Source organism: Callorhinus ursinus, unplaced genomic scaffold (genome assembly GCF_003265705.2).
Source record: "Callorhinus ursinus isolate GAN/ISIS: 27379988/994484 unplaced genomic scaffold, GSC_fseal_2.0 scaffold8, whole genome shotgun sequence".
NCBI lineage: Eukaryota > Metazoa > Chordata > Mammalia > Carnivora > Otariidae > Callorhinus > Callorhinus ursinus.
In genome coordinates this window covers 53674689-53696742 of record NW_027397070.1, presented here as the reverse complement: position 1 = coordinate 53696742, position 22054 = coordinate 53674689, and positions in this window count along the sequence as shown.

The window sequence follows — 22054 nt, the reverse complement described above, 5'->3', positions numbered from 1 at the left end:
AAAATATACATAATTAAAATACAGTGAAAAGGGGGCTATGATACATGTAAGAGAGGTGTGGGATTACAACATCATTAAGGACTTCTTATTGGAAATTGCAATCTTTTTTTCTTTATAAGAATCTTTAAAAAAGTTGTTACTAGGTTTTGGGAGAGGTGATGCATTATTAGACATTCAGCTCCTTACTGCTTCATGTAAAAAAAAAAATATTCTTTTTTTTTAAGATTTTATTTATTTATTTATTTATTTATTTATTTATTTATTTGAGAGAGAGAGAGAGAGAGAGAGCGCGCACACAAGCAGGGGCAGCAGCAGAAGGAGAAGCAGACTCTCCATTGAGCAAGGAGCCCAATGTGGGGCTCCACCCCAGGACCCTGGGATCATGACCTGAGCTGAAGGCAGGTGCTTAACCAACTGAGCCACCCAAGCACCCCCAAGAAATCATATTCTAATAGCAATTAAAAGATCTACATTTTAGTCCTGATTATGTTTTTAACTAACTGTGGAATATTAAACTTACAGCTTGATAATCCTTTTACATTTGTATACCTGGCATAATCATCACTCACCAGGATGTAAAATATTTCCTATTTATAATAGAGTTTCATGTCTTATTAGTTGTCTTTACTATTTCTCAATTTTAGGGAGGGCAACTTGATTCTTCGCCGTCTGTATTATTCTGTAATAATAAAAATGAAAAAACCCTGAAATATTCAAAGAAACCCTCTTTTGCTTAACAACGTAAAATAAGAAACTGCAGAAAACTCTATGTTCTATTCAAGCTCAGTTACTGAGAATTTCTAATGGTGGCAATTTGTAAAAATAGTAGAATAAAATGCAAACATTTAAACCAAAATCTACCAATTACTGCCTATGGCCCTAGACAAGTATCCTTTTTTTGTGTGTCTCAGTTTCATAATCTGTAAAATAGTGAAATAATAATCCTTAGGCTATATACCTTACAGGAAAATTGTAATGATCAAATGATAAAATTCGTATGATAATCCATTTAAATTGCAAAGGGCTATAAAAAAACAGTATTACCTGTTTTCTCAGACAAACTGGTTTGGAACATTTCAAATTTAATAAATCAATTTGATTTATTCCCAAAGGAAATAGTTCCTATCTCTTGATTGGGAAACTATTGAAGTTTCTTCTAATAATCAACTGTTTATACTTCATTTGCTCTTATTCAATTTCATCGTGTTAACAAATATCTTCCTTCTAAATTCTTTCCCCTTGGGTATTTATGCTTTTCTGCCACAGCAGTGATTATCTGTGATATATTAGAAGGAAATTTTACTGGAGTAATAAGACCATGATTATTGAGCCTCATTCAGAAGTGTCTCTCAAAAAGAACTAGTAAGCATTTTACAATATATAGATGAGAGCCCTGTGAAATGCAAAGTTGATTGTAAAAATCACTCATTCTTTTGAACTTAAACTTTTAAATAGGACACACTTGAATTATGAAAACTATTCTTTGATACAAATGCCATTTATGGTGATCTTATACAAGAAACCCTGTTTGAATCCATACATATTTATCTCCCACAGACAATTTTGAGAATTTATTTTCCAAAAAAATTCATGTTTTTATTTTTTTCTATATACTACATATGCTGAGGTAGAGGACTAAACTTTCCAGAATGTGTAAGGATGCCTTTAAAAAAATCTCCTGAGTATGGGGGAAAGACGCCTAGGTACTGAAAAATTGAGAATCAATATCCAGATCAAATTATCTTGTTCTTCACTCAAATGGAATATTTTTCTTTTATTTTCTGAAAGAAATATGAACAGAAGGTAGAAAAGTGCATTATTTTGGAGGTCCAGCTACTTCAGATAGTAAAAGTTTTTTTCATATTCTAAAGTGAACAAAAATAAGGTGGGTGTTCATCCTCAATACTTCAGTGAAAATTCTTCTCTATGCACATTATTTCTCTGGGAAATCCAGATGTCCTGAATTATTTGGTCAACATAGTATTTGAAAGAAGCCTAATGAAAAACAATAAAAAGGGGAAGCCTTTATAAACACTGAATGCTATAAAGGAGAAATTCTCTACACAGAAGTGTAGGGTAAACCAAGTCTGAGTGTTAACACTGCCACTTACTACCTATAAAAAGTCGACAACATGAATGGACCTTGAGCTCATTATGCCAAGCAAGATAAGCCAGACAGAGAAAGACAAGTATTGTATGATATGACATATGTGGAATCTAAAAAAATCAAACATGTAAAAAACCCACCAAAATCCCCAAAAAACTGAGAATAAAACTGGTTACTAGAGGATGGGGGAGGATGCATAAGATTGATGGTGTTTGAGAGTACAAACTTGTGGGGCGCCTGGGTGGCTCAGTCAGTTAAGCCTCTGACTCTTGATTTCAGCTCAGGTCATGATCTCAGGGTCTTGATATCAAGCCATGTGTTAGGCTCCTTGCTGGGTATGGAGTCTACTTAAGATTATCTCTCTCTCTCCCTCTGCCCCTCCCCCACTCTCACTTTCTCCTTCTCTATCAAAAAAAAAAAAAAAAAGGAGTGCGGGGGCACCTGGGTGGTTCAGTCATTAAACCTCCGACTTCGGCTCAGGTCATGATCCCAGGGTCCTGGGATCGAGCCCCGCATTGGGCTCCCTGCTCCACGGGAAGCCTGCTTCTCCCTCTCCCACTCCCCCTGCTTGTGTTCCCTCTCTCACCCCGTGTCTCTCTCTGTCAAATAAATAAAATCTTAAAAAAAAAAAGAGTGCAAACTTATAATGAGAACTAAAATAGCCATAGAAATTTAATGTACAGTTTATTGAACACAGGCAATAATATGTATTATAAATAAATAACGTGATAAATATTACAATGGCAACTATATTACAATATATAAATGTATAAATGCATGAAAGTAACACAATATAAACTTTAAATTTACACATTGTTACATGTCAGATTTAGCCAATAAAAAAATGATTAAGCCAAAAATTATGTGAGGTTTGTTTTTCTCATATCATGTCAGTCAGGATGGTTTCTGCTGCAAGTGACCAAATGCTAACTAACTAAAGGAGGCTCAGGCAAGAGTGTGTGTGTGTGTGTGTGTGTGTGTGTGTGTGTGTGTGTGTTATTTGTTTATTTTTACATAACAAGAAACCTAAAGGAAGATTGTTGATTCTGCTCAGATTCATCTTCATCACTGAGTGCCCTGACTTCCTATCTTCCTGCTCTCCATCCTCATTATGTTGTCAGGGTCAACTGTTATGTCAGAAGATCGCTGTAGAAGCCCTGGATATCCCATTCTCACAGAAACTCTGAGAACAATGGGTTGTCCTTTCTTATTGGCCATTTTTTTAAAATCATTTAATCAGAAGGAGAATCATGCCCACAGTTCCACTGAATGGGATTATATGCCCATCCTCAGTCTCAAAGAAGACTGGGAAAGAGTCAATTATTTTCAGCCATTATGGTACAAAGTAGGCTCTGCCGGCAAGGTCAAAAGGAGAAAGAGATGGCTGTAGGGTTGACAACAAGCAGTATCTGTCCACCACAAACATCCAGTTTACGTAGTACAATGGAGGCTCAATTAGGTCACATGCTACATCATTTAGATTAGTGTCTTGAATAAAGTAAATATATTGAAATGTACACCTTTATTGATTTGGGACTTTGGAATTAAAATACAAACCTCAGCCCAATGATCAATTTGGGCTTATAGGCATCATCTTGAAAAATAACATCTGAATGGCTTTTGGTGACCCAAGATCTGGTTTCAACAATTATTCCACAGGTATATTGTCTTATACCTGAGCCTATTTATATGCATATTACCTCCCTGAACTCTGAAACTATTTGCACTTGTGACCCACTGTGATAACTTGCCAATTATTTAAAAATAATTTATCAGTTATTATGAAAGAATGGAAGGAAGAAGCAACTTATTCTTTTGAATCTTAATTTTCTCATCTGTAAAATGATGGAAGCCATGTAAGCTTCATGACGTTGATCTGAAGATTATCTTAGCTTGGGTTTCCTAAAGCAGAGCCTGAGAAGCAGATTTTTTTAAATATTTTATTCATTTATTTGACAGACAGAGAGAACGCAAAATCAGGGGAGCTGAAGGCAGAGGGAGAGGGAGAAGGAGACTCCCCAATGCAGGGAGCCCAGTGCAGGACTTGATCCCAGGACCCGGGACCATGACCTGAACCGAAGGCAGGTACTTAACCAACTGAGCCACTCAGGTGTCCCCTGAGAAGCAGATTCTTATGCCAAGCCTTCACAGAAAGAATGCTCTCAAGAAAAAGGAAATGTAAAGCATAGATAAAACGGGAAAATAAGCTAAGCAAGGATGTTTTTCAATTAGAGACCAGCTTCACCTTGGCCTGAGCCCATGGAAAATTTAAGGAGCAAGAAGTAGAGCTGGGCCCACTTTGAGGCCAGGTAGCTAGCTATGGTAACTCCTGTCAGTCAGTCAGTCAGTCAGTCTGTCAGTCATGGGCTGTAGGTGGGATGAGGAGTGGGAGTGAGCAGTGTATATAGAACCTCCTGGATGAAGTGGCTCCCGTTTGATGGAGGGCAAGTCTCTATTAGTCATTGTCTGCTAATTGCTATGAGGGGAAGTGGTACCTGAGCCAGTAAAGGGAAGGATCTGAGCAATTCCTAGCCAGAAGTCAATGTACGGAAACTGGTCAGGGTGTCCTGGTTCTCCTGTTACGACTCACCATACTTGACGAATCATTGGGACATCCATTGTCCCTTCTAAAGGCCACCGATGTCAAAGGCGGGCCATTCCAATTCACATAGGGTTCTCAACTGCTGGGGTTCATCCTGACTCCATAGTCTCCCAAAAACCCCTTCTTTAAGTTTTTGATCATGGTCTCTAGAACCGTAGGTTTACTCTGCCCTGACCCCATGGTGATGTCCCCATGTGAGGTGGTACAGAGAAAGACAAAGGGGGGGTGGCCCCTGAGGTGAGGAGACCAATCAGATGCCCATCTGGCCGTGTCCCGAAGGAACATAAGTGAGGCTTAGCCATAGCGGTCTCAGTGCCGTGACTTACGATTGGAAACTATTCCGATGCTGCCATAGACTGTATGCTGTTCACCATGGAATTGCAGATGGGTCCAATCAGACTCCATAGACTTCTGGGGACCTTAAGGGTGCTCGCCTGTGGAGTCACAGAATCAGTCCACTTGAGCAAGCCAGGTCGGACTGCCCATTCATTCACACATTCACTCCAGAAGTTATTACATTCCTTTCTTGGGAATCCCTACCTGTGAGACCTCTAAGAGGTCTCTGGGAGGTGATCAGGCTCCCCTTCCATCCCAGTGGGGGTGGGACTGTCTGGGTCCTAGGGCCCCAGACCTTACCGTAATCCAACATGGGGACCCTGTAATGCAACGTGGGGACCCTGTAATCCAACGTGGGGACCAGGTCCTCACCTGCCAAGTCTCCTCGAGTCCAGCGGGAACAGTGGAGCAGGGCAGGCCCAAGGCGACCAGGGCGGGAGACTGCCGAAATTTAGGCAGGGCTCGCCTTCTCCATTACATACAGTCTATGGCAGCATCTCTTGTTCCGTCACTGTCCCGCCATTGCCCCCAAACCGGTGGCAACAATGGGCCAGCACAGTTGGGTTTCCCGATCTGGGAACCAAATGGTACGGAACCTGGACTGGATTGCCTGGAGGGAGAACCAAGCAGCACTCAGAGATCTTGGAGGAGAGGAGGTTTATTTAATGCTGGTGGGCTCAGAGGAGAGTGATCTCCAAAGGTCTGAGCCCCGAGCACAAAGCCGGTAATTTATACACTTCTATTTCCGCATACTGGGCACTCTTGGCACCTGCATGAAGTGGAGCAGGGAAAGGAACCCAGATTGGCTTGGACGCGGGAAGCAGAGCAGAGAGAAGAACCCAGAAGAACCCCGGGGCAGGGCCTGGGACTCCCTTGGTGGCTCAGTAGGCCATCTTAGAACACAGATTTCCCTTATCACTCTCACTTATTTTATTTGTTCCTAGTAATTCTTTAACCTTGAATCTAAAATGCACTTTTTAGAACCATGTGTGCCCCCCCCAACATCTAAGATTTGATATGAATCTTTGAACACTTACGAATTTTTAGACATGAGATTTCCTTCAATCATTTCCTGTGTGAGATATTTGATGTTGGCTTTATTCTCTTACTAAAGACTAAGGGGGGAGCTCAGTCTTTACAGTGCTTTGGCAATCTGATGTCTAAAGAAGGGAAAAAAATGCTTTCTTGCTTATACCACTTGCAATCTAACTATCCAAATGAAAAGGAAGTAGCAGAAACTTTGTTCTAAAAAAGAATTACCTCATCTGATTTGAAATCTGTTTCATAAGTTACTAAGGCATGGGGTGTTAATTTAGTAGTATTATATTTTAATATGTTACAATATAAAATTAGATCAAAAAATGTTCAAGTCTCTTGTTAATATGGTGTTGGTTTAAATTTCTGGTATTTTTTTCTCTTATTGACATCAGTAAAAAAATAGATAGATGCATTACTTATAGAAGGAAAAGTATTTACTGGTATCAACTGCATTTGTCACCTAACACTGTTCATTTCTCTGTAGCTGGTTCTAAAAACTTGATCTGTTTTTCAATGCTTATGAAATTCAAGTAATATAGACCTTTAATTTGTAAAAGATTTACTGAACAATGCTACGTCTCAGAAGCTATGGTAGGTGTTACTGAGATGCTAATATAGATGAAATACATTACCTGCTCTCAGGCATCTCAAAATTTATTAGTGTAACAAATACACAGACAGACCTGAACACAGAGAGTGCTTTGAAAATTAATCCAATGATCATGATCTCTTGGTAGAGGGGAGGGTTGAGGAAATGTTTATTATATAGAAGAAACAAGGCTTTCAAGTAAGGTTAAGAAGGTAGAGATAGAGTAATAGAGCAAATAAGGAAAAAATATGAGCACAGATATGATTTAAAAAAATAAAAAATAAACAAAAGTTTAAAATGGTTTAAGCATTTCATTTGGAATTTTATTTTGAAGGGAAAGTGCTAAAATCTCATTTCTAAGTGTGGGAGAATATGACAAGTTTTAGACATATCTATTTGATGTTGTTACATCAAATATCTGAACAATTAAATAAAATTTTATTTATTACCTGGATATTTGCTTACCTGCAAACACAACTTTAACATTAACTTTATAAACTTCATGGCTATGAGGTAGTGATATTTTTATTATATTCTCCAACCTTTTCTTTCCTCTCAAAAGAATAATACTGAAATTCAAATCTAAATACAATGTTCAGTAATCCAACAATGGAAGGATAATACTCATTATTTCATGATATAAACATTGTAGTGACCCATATTACATGTAGCTCCGACTTTAAAATAATAAAGTAAAACACTTGACTAAAAACTCACTCTCTTTGTAATCTAGCATTGCTTGATTATGAAACAACTGACAAGCAAGAATGAAGGCATATTTGCATGCTAGGAATAATGAGACAATATAAATCTATTATAACTTTACAAAATTCCAAACCTAAATATTTTCTTTCTCTGCAATATATATGAGCTATATGTTTTTCTACTAGTTAGATATATGGAGAAATTTACTTAACAATAATGCTAGAGATATGACCATACATATGAAACTGAAAGTACTCACATGACAAGACTAGATGATGTTGATAAAAACAATACGTTTTCCTTTGGCTATGTCTTTGTAAATGTATCTTATTCATTAGCTATTGTAAACTCCGTTAAGGCCAAACTAATAAGTCCCCCACATTGAGAATATGCAAAACTTACTTATTGAAAAATCTATTTTGTGATAGGCACTATTCTGGGTATTCAGAATATAGTATGCACAAAGTCTGCAAATTCTTCCCCCATCAAAGTGGAGAAAGATAAAAAATATATAAGTAAAAAAATAACAAAAAAAAGTCAGTTAATGACAAAAGTTATGATCAAGGTAAAATAAAGGCAGTCAAAAAAGTCAGTCAGGGGAAGTGACATTTGAGTTCAGTTGTAAATTATGAAAGAGAACCAATCATTTTAGGAATGGAGGCTGGAGGCAGGGGTGGGGAGGGAAGGGGTTGCCAAGAAATGCAACCCGTAAGTGCAAAACTGAACTCTGGGGATTTATAGAAACAGAGGGGAGAGCTGTTTGGTGAGAATCATGAGGCAGAAAAACGTGTTCAGGTTAGAACTTCAAGGAAATAGGAAGAAAATTGGAATTTATTCTGTCATTGAGAAGGTATTTAAAGACTAGAAGCCAAGCAGTAATATGATACATATTAGTAGTAATATGGTAGGTACATAGCAGGTACTCAATTTAACTTTGCTGAAAAAAAAAAGGATACAATTAAAACTTTCCTCTATTTATGTTTTATGTTATGTTGGTGCTTTATTTTATATTTTAAATAACTGTTTAAGTGAACTCTACCTGTGAATATACTACACATGATTTGACCAGTTGTTTTTCATACTAACATTTGGTCAGGATTCTCATTTCATGGAATAACTGATCTGAAATATTTATGAAAACATTCTTATTAGCATTCAATTAGAAGGTTGGATTCACTTAAGTATTCACATTAGTGTCTTAACATATTTAACAAATTTTCATTGTTTTGTAAGATGATTGCTACTATATATGGGTACCATAATTTCTGAAGGGTTGATCAAAGAATTTCAAAGTCTGGGGGTGGCAAAAGCTGCCCACGGCACAAGGGCAACTGAAAGAAACTAGACATTTTATTTATTACATTTGAACTGAAGAAATAATAAGTGATTTTGTCTCCTTAAATTCTTCTTTTGTATTATTTTTTGTTTCTAACAACAATAGAAACTAAGATAAATTTAATGCTATAGAGAGTTGGCAGACTCAGGATTTCATTCAAATAATAAAACGGTATACCACATCCAAAGCATTGTGTTAATAGAGTTCATAAAAAATATGTCTGCTTTATTGATTCATGTTACATTTGGTTTTCCTTCCCTTGGTGAAGTCATTCTCATTTCTTACCCGAGGTAGTTTATGCCTTGCCACTCCAATATACTAAAATCAGCTCTTAGATTCTGCAGATCTAATTCCAGTATGGATATTTGGATGACTTTGACGATAATAATTTCCAGAGTCCCTAAAAAATTGTGATGGCCACAGCATGTGTGGATTATCTTTATTTTACACAAAGGACTATGATCCCCTGCCATACTAGTCCTCCATTCCCCATAGCTGTGGCCACTTGTGTCCCATACACAGGTCAAAAGCTAACTCAGCCTCTGAAATTAATCTTCTCCTAATCTAGGGGAATTTAAACTCTAATAAATAAAATCTGAGCTAGAGACCAAGATCTATTAATCCCAATTTTTTTTTCTTATTCCTATGACTGGACTTTGACCTTCTACTTAGTTCTAATAACAACATACTTTTCGTTCCAATAAAGAAATTTATCTTCTTGAAAAATTGCCAGAATCTTAGTTATGCCAACACATCTCTTTGATTAACAAACTCTTTCCTTTTCATGTTGTTGTTTTTTTTTTTTTTTCCTGGTCAATGACTTTTTTTCACTAATAAAATGAAGCATCTGAAAATCTACAGGTAAGAACCTCTGTAAACATTGCTTCCTAAGAGAATATGTTCACTCTGGCCAAGTTATCATATGTTCTAGAAGTTTTTAGGTCATTCTCAGATGGATGCTAGGCTTGAAAATTATTTTCTACATGAAAGGAGAATATTATACTTGGCAAGGGCTGACCAATATATGCGGGATGTGGAAGGAAAACATCAGTACAACTGGGGAATAGCACCTGGAGAAGTGCCTCTTGCACGCTCTAAGAGTGACGACAGCTGCTGCTCGAGTGACTTCAAAAAATACAGGAAATGGAGGAGAGAATGATGTAATGTTCAGCCATGTCTCTGTGGAGGAGCATATCATATGTGGTTTGATCCAAACCACCTGAACAAATAAGCTCCAGGTACACTTATCTATTTGCATCAAGTATGGGGAAAAATTTAACACCAAGACTCAATAAATTTCTGAGAAGTTTTTCCTAATGACAATGTGGAAGAACGAGGAGTTAGCGGTGTTGGCTCCACAGTATGTAGGGAACTCTGAGGCGAAGGAATATATTACAAGTACCTGCTTCATTGGAGGTATGTTCCTTCCTTCCTTCTTGTCACACTTGTCACTTTTCTCCCTTACCTTCTCCCCTTCCCTCCTTATTCTGATGCCCTGAAGATAACTAATAATTCAACTGACAGGAAGCATGCAACAGTCATATTTTAGATTGGCACTGCATATCTGTATTAATGGAGTCTCATGAAAAGCCCTAATCAGGACACAGATTTGTTATTCAGCCTTTTCTCTCACTGCCCCACATCCCCTTTTACTCTTATATCCACTCTGAGTATCTTTGGGTATTTTCTACTTCAAGTATCTGCAATTAGCCAGGCCTGTCAAGTGACTCACAAATATACAGGTAGTAGAACTCATAGACAATCATGGAAATTTGCAAACATGACCAGAAAAAAAAAAAAGAGTCTTTAAAGGCTTTGAAGTGACATTCGAGTCAACTTCCATTACAGGTTAATTTTGATTTATGAAAATTTACATTTTAAGATAGCATATTAAATGATCCACTGGTTTTTTTCTTCTCAATCTCTATAGTGGACTTCTTATTCAGCTCTGTATTCCCAATACCTAGAATAGTAACTGGGTCATATTAAACTTATTATCAAATAGAATGAAATTGAAATGCACATTACTTAAAATATATTTTTCTTTCATCTATTTCATCTTCACTAATAAAAATATCTACTGTAGCAGCTCATAAAGGGCAAGGTGAATTACAGATTTGAGTTCATTTTCTTTTTTTTTTAAAGATGATTTTATTTATTTATTTATTTGACACACAGAGAGAGAGAGAGAGAGGGAGAGAGCACAAGCAGGGGGAGCGGCAGGCAGAGGGAGAAGCAGGCAGAGGGAGAAGCAGGCTTCCTGCATGAGCAGGGAGCCCGATGTGGGGCCCGATCCCAGGACCCTGGGATCATGACCTGAGCTGAAGGCAACGGCTTAACCAACTGAGCCACCCAGGCGCCCCAATTTGAGTTCATTTTCTAGGCAATTTGGACATCTTTCTCTCACCCAGCCTCCCTCCTTCATAAAATGCACCAAAAGAAAATAATTCTCTTTAAATCTGCCTTTATTATTATTTTTTTTTTTTTACAAATGATAGGGAGCAAAAGACAAGCTGAGGGCAAAGCACAAACTAACACCCCACAACTTCCCCCTCCCCCCCAGATGGGATATGTGTGACATTCCTCAGGCATTCCTGGCTGCCCAAAAACAAAGAAAAGGGAAAAACAAATGGTTAACTGATAGAGATCACACTCATGCAGGACAGGAGTCTCCATCAGTTTGCAACTGTCTTAATGATTTACAAGAAAAAAAGCAATCTCCAGAAACCTATAGACTCAATTTCCTGGAGTCCTAACATCACCCTCCCCTCCAGAGGATAGAAAATCTTATATAATCAGTCACTCCTCATAACCCCAATGTAGCTCTTTCTGCCCGCAGATTCTGTCTCCATGCTTTAACAAAACCACCTTTTTTTGTACCAAAAGCATTTCAAGAATTCTTTCTTGGCCATTGGGTCTGAACCCCACCACTTCAAACCACAGCACTTAGACATATTAAGGGAGAGTTGAGTGTTCATACAGCTTGAGAGAAATAATACTTATTATTTAAAGAACGGCAAAGAAAAATACATGTGGAAAAGTAATCCTATGTATGTTTGAAGACTACATACAGAGACAATTCCTTGATCATTTGTGATGTAGGGGTGTGGTCTAGTTCCTACAGGGACATTTAGGAGATGAGCATATGACACGAGTGCAAGGAAACACATTTTAAATCTCCACGAAGGATGACTTCGTATTGAAACTGTAGCTTGGCTATAAGCACTCAGCATAAGGGGTAAGGATGGATTTGGGCTGGGGAAGGGAGAAGAAGGTTATTCCAGGCAGAGGGACAGCACCCACCAAGACCAGGAGCTTTGCATATTCAGAAAAATGCAGCCAGCTCTGAGGGGCTAACTTTTGCAATACCAAGCACCAAGGACAGCAGTAGGGGCAAAGTGTTAAGTATTAAGTGATTGCTTTTTTGATTTTTAGCCCTGAAAAGACAGCTAAAGCCCCAGGACTCCTTCACAGGCTTGCCCTCTGAACTGGACCACACTGACACAGAGAGAGCAGCCCACACTGACTGTTTCCAAAAACTGGAAGGATGGTTTCTTACCTAAACCTTTCCCCCTTTGTCACCCTGCATTTTGCTTTAAATGCAAGCATTAGAGACTCATCAGAGAGTCTTCTTTAAAATAAACAATAGCTGGGAATTGTGCAAGACTGTTGAATCACAGATCTGTACCTCTGAAACAAATAATGCAATATATGTTAAGAAAAAAAAAAGAAGAAGAAGATAGCAGGAGGGGAAGAATGAAGGGGGGGAAATCGGGGGGGGGGAATCGGAGGGGGAGACGAACCATGAGAGACGATGGACTCTGAAAAACAAACTGAGGGTTCTAGAGGGGAGGGGTGGGGGGATGGGTTAGCTTGGTGATGGGTATTAAAGAGGGCACGTTCTGCAAGGAGCACTGGGTGTTATGCACAAACAATGAATCATGGAACACTATATCAAAAACTAATGATGTAATGTATGGTGATTAACATAACAATAAAAAAATTTTAAAAAATAAAAAATAAACAATAGCAACAACAAAACACTCTCCAGAGAGTAAAATATTGAATTTACCAGCCCATCAGTCACACTTCTTTCCAGCTAACAGTGGAATGGAGGAGAAGAATGATTTTAGAGGCTGGGACACCAGCTGCAGAAGGCAGTCCTGGGTAGGTGGCATAGAGCTGGTGACCTGGAAATTCCAGGCTGTGTTCATGCAGACAGTTACTTCTCAGCTGTATCACCTTCATCAGGTAGGTTAGGCATTTTTGCCTCAGTTTCTTCATTTGTAAAGTGGGAACCATAGCAGGTACTTTCCTCACAAGGTTGTTGGACAGGGAAATGGTTTTTTAACACTTATAAAGTCTGTGGAAGGATGTCTGACATGTAATAAGGTCTGTAGGCGTGTTAGGTGTTATTTTTTTACCCAGAAATTGCAAAAATAAAAGGAGCAACAGGAGTGAAGTTAGCAGCATTCTTATGTGACTCTTGTAGAAACCATTTAAAAAAGAAAGGTGAGTTTACTTTTTAAAAATGTTCAGCTGCTAATATATGGTGATTAACATAACAATAAAAAAATTAAAATAAAAATCTTAAAAAAAAAATGTTCAGCTGCTTTTAAACGTCATACATGCCCCCAATCTTTTTAAAAGATGATGCTTGGCCACTCAAGCCTTAGCTTAACACTGTGGTGCTCTAAACATCAGTGCAAGCAAAACCAAAACATAATAAAAGAAAACAAATAAAAATAGGATTATGGCTCTGTTACGACTTGGACTCAGTTTGAAAGTGAGTTAATAGAATAACCATAGTTCAACTCTGTTAAGGTGACAATGGATGTCTTATTATGATTTTTATTTTATATTATATTGAATTCTACCCCACAAGAATCATTATACGGTTACTTCCTAGCAGGAAAAACTCCCATCCCACTGTGACTCAGGAGGCCACAAATGAGTCTAGGAAATTTGTCCTGCATTTGTCAATTTGCTCAACCAATTTTGTGTTGTGAGGAAATTCTGATAGAGATGGCTTGAGGTCCTTCCATCTGCCCAAGCTGAATTAATCAGCACTCATCATCTGCAAAGTACAGTAATCCCCTTTTCTGCATTTATCTGCAGGGAATATGTTCCAAGACCATCAGAGGTTGCCTGAAACCATGTAATACCAAACACTATGTCCATGTATTTTTTTTCCTTTACATGCACACCTATGATAAAGTTTAATTTATAAGTTAGTCACAGTAAAAGATTAACAACTAATAATAAAATCGAACAAATATACCAACATACTATAATGTATATATATATTTCAATAAAAATACTTTATTGCGCTGTCATCATCCTTCTTGTGATGATCTGAGATGATCAAATGCCTACATGATGAGATGAAGTAAGGTGAATAATGTAGGCATTGTGATATAGTGTTAGGCTACTACTGACCTTCTAACCATACATCAGAAGAAGGATCATCTGCTTTCTAACCGCAACAGACGGCGGGTAAGCGAAACCACAACAGTGAAACTGTGGGTAAGGAGGGACTACTCTACATCTACTTTCCATCTCTATAAAATGAGAAGTCCTATTACATGATCCCAAAGGTCCCTCTCAACACCAGAACTCTGTAATTCCAAGCTCAGAGAACCATCTGCTTAGATGTGAGTTTCATGTGGGAAAAAAAGACAGAAGAAAAATTATTAAATTTCCTTACTACTACAGTAAGTCCTTGAAACAGGCAGAGTGACATTCCTCAAAGGACTTAACTGCCTCAATGTGAATACTTTGCTAAGGGCAAAAGGCAATCTTCGTCTGATCCTCCTCCCCCCACCAGGATCCTGTAAGTCTACTTTAATTAGCGTATAAAAATTCCTTTGGAAACTTCCTTTATCTCTAAACCCCCCAAGACACACATTGGCAATCATCCTGCAAGCATAGGGCCCACCGATATACATCTGAAGGGTCTCATGACTAAGGTTTTATTAGATGGTAATAAATGACCTTTTCCCAACAATAGCCAGCTCCCTCAAGGTCCTGGAAACCTTGCTTTCAAATTCTTTTGAGATTTATGCTATCCCTAACCCCTTCCCAACTTGAAAGTATATAATGGGCCACTTCTCCTGACCCCATTACAGCTCCTTCTGCTACAGGTCCTGTCCCCATGCTTTCATAAAATCACCTTTTTGCACCAAAGATGTCTCAAGAATTCTTTCTTGGCCATCGGCTTGCAGAAGAGGGGCTGATTTAGCTGCCTTTTTCTATATTTTAAAGTTTGCACAGTCAAGTCATCAAGGCTTTTACCTGTCCCAATAACTTCCAATAATTTGTTAAACTCCTCTTGCTTCTCCTCACTTTTGTCTGAACTCCTATTGCACGGTGTCACTGATTCTAGTTTTTACTGATTGGACTGTTATTATCATAAAGATAGTGCATGCACCTTACATGAGCAAATGAAACTAAAGTGTGTACAAGAATAGATTTTCCCTCCAAATCCAGAAGCAATTTTTTCTTTGCTAGCCTTGCAGAAATTTCCCATTTATTTTAAACACACCCACATTCTTTAGATACTATTTAATACCTTTGTTATTAATTTGAATTAACAATATATTTTAAAAATCTTTCTATATAATTACACAGCTTTTATCACATTCTTTTAAAATAGTGGTCTATGTTTTATTATTCTTAGTTGTCTGTGGATGGATAGTTTTTATTTTTATTTATTTTTTCAGAAGACTTCGATGACTTTATTTATATAGAGGAGTTTAAAAATTTATTATGCAATTACTCATATTGCAATTACTGAATGAAAACTACATAGAATTTTAATTTGAATGAATATGGACACAACCCCCGCCAATATTGTACAAATTTACATATTTGCAATCACACAGTTGTCAAGCCTTATACTATCAGACTATAATTTTTCCAATCTGACAATGTAAATGTTATTTCATTGCCATTTAATTTGAGATTTTTTAATATTGAATTGATTTGTTAACTTTGAAGTCAATAGATCAATTATAATGCTTCTCAGCATTGATTGTTCTGAATTAATCTTCCAAAGTATCCAGTGGAATTTACAATATGAAAATTCATATCTATCATGAGTTCCAGAAAGTTTTCTTAGATTATAACATTAAATACCAGCTGTGTTTTGTTGCTTGAGTTTTCTTCAGTGATTTTTTTCCTGCTTTATTTAGATACAACTGACAAATAACATTGTGTAAAATTAAGGTGATGATTTGGTATATGTATCTCTTATGAAATGATGACCACAATAAGGGTAAAGGCATCCTTAACCTCACATAGTTACCTTGTGTGTGTGGTGAGAACACTGAAAATTTACCCTCTTAATAAATGTCAGCCATATGATACAGTATTGGTAACCATTGTCTCCATGCTGTACATTAGATCCCTAGAATTTCTTTTCCTTTTTTCTTCTGTGATTTTAAAGTTTAGGTGCTCTTTCTCTTCAGTTTATGCTGAGGGCATGATTATTTTTGTCTATTTTCATTTGTTTTCTTGTTTGTTTGTTTGTTTTTACTACAAAAGTATTTTGAACTCAGTGAACAGCACACAGAGAAGGAACCCAATGGAGAAATTATTACTTGCTCACTAAAGGAGATTTCACTTAGAAAACTGATAGAAGTATCAGTTAGAAGTATCAGAGAAGACTCAAAATTAGTCCCTAAGTACAGCATGGTTAGCACCCACAAAATTAAATATTTAGTTTCTAGACTGGAAATGAATTGAGACAAAGTTATTGAGGATCATGCTGCTGATGACAAAATGTAAATAACCCCCTGTCACTAAATGTTCCCCAGTAGGAAGAACCAGGAAAAGAATCGGCCTCCTGGCTAAGATTATTTGTAACCTCGAACATGTTTCTGTTTTGTTTTGTTTTTCTGAACTAGTCAACAGCAAAAGAAAAGAAAGTCTGGTCCCAGGAAACTATCTAGCCCACATTAAGATCATCAGCAATGGTAAACGATGCAGAAGCATTAAAAAAAAATAAAATAAAAAAAATAGAGCCTGTTTCAACACATTCATGCTCTTTGCCTAATTTGTTTACTAACTCGGGTTCCAGTCTCCTATTTGTCCTAAATTACTCTTATGAATTCTGCTAGTGTGGTCCCTTAGTGCTGGGCATCTTACCCTTTTGATTCACTAGTCTGCCACCCTCCTAGCCTAGTTCAGCATTTCTGGGTTCATGAACACATACAAGGATTAAAGAAAGTCACCCCAACTAGTGACCAAGTTTTAATTTTTTAAGAGGATAATATATTCCTATTTTATCACAAAGCTTCACTTATCTGCGTTCTCCTCCTTCCATTGCCATAATTTGCAGGGATAGGAACCACTGTAGAGCAGGTAACATAGCACATGAGGCCTTGCTAAGCTCAGCCAACAACAGTGCCCACTGTCGTTTTCCTCCTAGAGAACTGAGGTTAAGAAAATGTTCTCTGTAGCGAATGATCTCAGGAACAACACCAGTGCAGCCCAGATTTATGTCTTCTGCCCCAGTAGCCACCGGGACTTCTTTCCCACAGTTTTTGAAGGGGCTCATTAAGTTTCACAATCCTGCTAAACAACTATCCCTGATTTAAATCCCTCACTCTATTCCCGCTAACTCCTCTCATCCTTACAGTACAAAAGCCTCTAAGGCTACGCATAAAGTAAAACCAAATTAAACAGCACTTATCATTACAGATGGAGAATGATCCCAAGGAGGAGCAGTATGTTTTAAGGACCAAGGGGAAATGTTCTGAGCGCTGGCAAATGTTCTCTTTCTAATCCTATTAGTCAGGAGGCCATGCTTCCTGCAACTCTTTCCCTGAAAAATGTGCCTTGCCAAAGGGAAATGCACTGGCAGACGTGTGGAATACTTTTACACTTGTATTGAAACCTCTTGAAGACGTTGGTTCTCATTTGGACATAGTTTATGCTTTGCTACCACTTAAAACTCAGTCTACCTTGACTTCCACTAAACTTTCTTAGCTGCACTGCACTTGGAAGGATTTACATGAATCCATTCACATGTGAATTCTGTACACTCAGATAACTTTTAAAACCTTTCATATAATTAAACAGAGAATGTATGTTGATATATTTTGTTAAGCTACTCTTTAAAAAAGATTTTATTTATTTATTTTATTTGAGAGAGAGAGAGCACGGAGGAAGGAGCAGAGGGGGAGAGAGAGAGAATCTCAAGCAGACTCTAGGCTGAGCAAGGAACCAGACCTGGGACTTGATCCCATTACCTGGAGATCATAACCTGAGCAGAAACTAAGAGTTGGTCACTTACCCTACTGAGCCACCCAGGTGCCCCAAGCTACTTTCTTATCTTCAGACTTAATTCTAGGCCAAGATTTTGGCCTATCTGCCACAAGTAGAAGAAAAAAAAAAAGTGAAAAGGTGAGAAAAGAGTACAGTACTCTGTAAAAGGTAATTACTAGGAAAATTAATATCACAAAGCTTTCAAGATTGCCATATTTTATTACTCTGCCACTCTAAGTATACAGGGTAAGCAAGAGTTATCATTTTGTGTCAAACTTTGGTTCAATTTTCCCAGACTCTGTCTCTAAAAGACACGTTGCTAGAGAGGTAAACCTACTCATCTTTCAATTTATCTCAGAACTGAGTAGAGTCTTGGATTTCTTACATTAATGCAAATAAAAATTGACAGATGTGTTCAGTCCCTCCTGATTCTTGATAATTGAATGAATGTGTTAATGAAGTAACATACAATGGCATCATTGTTTCTGAATTTAGCATTCTTGAACTTCAAAGGGACTATTTACTGCTATTTAAGGATTTTCATTCAGTGTCCTCTCAAAAATATTAATCAATTTTCCTTTTTCCTTCTACTTTCTCAAATGTTTTTACAACCTATATACATATATACAGTATATACTCCAAGAAGAAATTGTTTGGATTTTGAGATATCTGGAATGAAATGAAATATGACTGTTGAAACTGAAAATCCTATTACTACCCCTAAAAATATTCCAAAATTAATCATTTGTTACTATTGTGTTTGTATTTTATTTCAGAATAAGGTTTAAATTAAATATCTTCTAAAGGTCCCTTCAGATAGCTATGAAATCTCCTCCCAAGGGAAAAACTCTTCACCTTTATTGTTTGCCAGTAGTCTTTGAAGAAGGCTAGCATATTTTCAGTTTGTTCTAAAAGTAGGAGGTAGTTTTCCTGTGAATGTTTTCTATATAATTCCATTCCATGTTAAAATGTCATCTTCTTGTGTTCATTAAACAGTGAGTTATTTTGTGTTGGGAAGGGGCATGTGGCTAGGATGCTTGGAAAGATCTTTAGCGATGCAGCTGTGTTTCCCATTTTCTGCCCCCTAATGTATCAGAGAAGGAAATATGCTTTTTAGAAAGGAAACTTGTTGTAGGCTTCTAAATTTAAGAGGAGATTAAGGAACCTTTCAGAGTCACTGGCAACTTGGTGCCCAAAGTACTCCCTCACATAAACAAGAGCTTCGTTTTGATTACAATTAGAAGATTATATTGTTGAAGGTCAGAAGGCACATTTGACATTAGCAGATATTTTCAGGGAGAGCTCCAGCTGATGTTCATCTTGAGAAAAACATCTAATTGCCAAGTGGTAACAATCTAGATCGATGGAATAGCATGACTGCGGTTGAATGACTTATGCTTTCCCATGTAAACATCAGTGATGCCCCGATTGACAGGCTTGCCTTGACAAGTGATCGTAAAAAGATGCTCACTCTTGGCAGGGGAAGAGGTAAAACATCTGGTTTAATAGATGTTGATGCACGAGCAGGGATGTCAATCACCTTCAGACTGAATTGTTTGGATTTGATGCTAAGTGGAAATTTGCAGATCTGATTATTAAAATGGCAAAGCAATCCTTTATAATGGCCACAGAGATAAACATCATTTGGAAAACAGGGCAAAAGCCAAAGTTTTAACAATGTGTAGTTGTTCAGAAACTCAATCCACTTTCTTCAAAGAGAAAGGTAAGTATATAGTCTTTTTTTTTGCCCCCCAAAATGATTCCCAGCCCATGGAAAATAACTTTTTTAAATGCAATGCCTGTTAGTGGCCTTATATCCAGAGCTTGAGTTTAAAGGGAACTTTTATTTGGAGATCTTTACAAGGACCTGAAAAGCAAATAACCACTTTGACATAGTGCTGTAAATTAATATTCAAGACATGCAAGCAAAATAATTAGGAGAGTTATGTAGTAACAGTGATAATTTGAATATTCAGACAGAAGTAGAGGTGTGACAGATGCACTTTGTTCTTTAGCTGCATTTAATTTTGTTTTACATACATGTAAACATGTCATAAAGAATACATCAAAATAAGTAGAAGTAGTCATGTTGGAAAGACACATTTAAGAATTCTAGCATCTTCGCCAGGACAGTTGTTTGAGGTAAATGAGCAAATTTTTCTCCTTAATTCAGATTCATGTATTGCTTTTGACCTCATATATTATTATTAAAGGTCAGAGTTTTAAAAATAGTACCAATTCTTAAAATTCTGTGTGCGTGTGTGTGTTTCAGAGAGTTCTCATCCCAATATATTAAGTAGATTTGATTTACAAAATTTCGGATACCCACACAAGCATATTATTTTTTCCCATGAGAAAACATTCAAAGGTATTAGATTTCTCTTAATTTTCAAAAGTCTCAATATGGTCTAGAGATAGTTGTTAGGATGATTTCCCACGAGCTTTTCCCCTTCTCCCAATAAGCAAGCTATCCCTTTTGAGGCCCTAATATCATTCAGTGATTCATTCAGTGATTCACTGAACCAACATTTGTTCAGTAGCTAGTGTGGCAGGTCCTGGGCTACATGATGAAGGGATGCTAGTTGAAGGCAGAGACTTTTTTCTGCTTGATTCACTTTTCCATCCCTAACATCAAGAAAATTGCTTAGATGCTCAAAAGAATAATAGTTGAATGAGAGAATTAACAAAGAATGAGTAACTAATATAGGGTGCCTGTATCTTATTTGCGTTTACAAGAGAAATAGAGACATTTAAACTGTCTCTGTTCATATGAGTAAAGACATAGGGAATTTACAATGTTTAATTAGTTGAAAGGTAAAAATCCAAGACTCTTAATATTTAATCCCTTAACATGATAAACCAGATACAATTTTACACTTTAATCACATACTTTGCTAATTCCTATTCTGATGTACAAAAACGGTCCATGGGCTATCAATTGAGTATCTGTTTTGAGAGAGATGCATTAGATATGTTTCAGAACAGAGAATGGCCAAACTTTTCTTAAAGAACCAGATCGTAAATATTTTAGGTTTTGGAAGTCATGTGATCTTTGTGGCCACTCCATTCTGTCATTGTACTAAGAAAGCAGCCATAGGCAAAATGTAAATTCTGTTCCAGTAAACCTCTAGTTACAAAAATAGGTGGAAGAACAAGATTTGGTTTGTGGACTATAGTTTTGATCATCCCTATTTTAGAAAGTAAAAAAAGCAATTTCCAGAGAACTTCTCTATGAAAAATTGGCTCATAAATAATACTTTTGGATTAAGTGAGTTAAAATATCCCTCTTTAGACTTGTCATGATTGTTCTGGCCGTATTGAAGAAAGACTCATATTAAGTTGACATCATTTCCCAGTATTATTCCCCAGGATTATTCTTAGTGCCTCCTCATTTTGTTTTATGTTGTAATTTTCTTCTTAATTTTATTATGTGGTTTTCAGCATCTCTATTGCATTTTAGGTAAAACTCAGATATCTCTAATCCTTCCATAATGCCATAGAAATACAATTTCAGTTCTGTATTATGTATCATGTTTTAACCATTTTTGAAATGGAAACTAAACAAAATCAAGATTTTCACTACAATTTTAGTACATAGTGACTTCTTTTTATTACTCTCTCTTTTGGATTTGAGCTAGAACAATTAGCAATTTGTTCTTCAGACATGGAACTGGAGTCTAAGAAGTTGGGATGCCCTGCCATGGTCACCAGCTGATTGGTGCAGGGTCTTCTAGTGGGTTCATGCTATTTCTTCCCTAGGAGCTTGGAAGACCCACTATTTTGCATGCCACTCTAAATACTTAAAAAAAAAATGTCTTGCAAGCTCTATTTCCATTTAATGAATTTTTTCCCCCAGAGAACTATTTTTCTTTCTTCTTTCTTTCTTTCTTTCTTTCTTTCTTTTTCTTTCTTTCTTTCTTTCTTTCTTTCTTTCTTTCTTTCTTTCTTTCTTTCTTTCTTTCTTTCTTTCTTTCTTTCTTTCTCTTTCTTTCTCTTTCTTTCTTCCTTCCTTTTTCTTTCTCTTTCTTTCTTTCTTTTTCTTTTTCTTCCTTCTTTTTTTTTTTTTTTTTT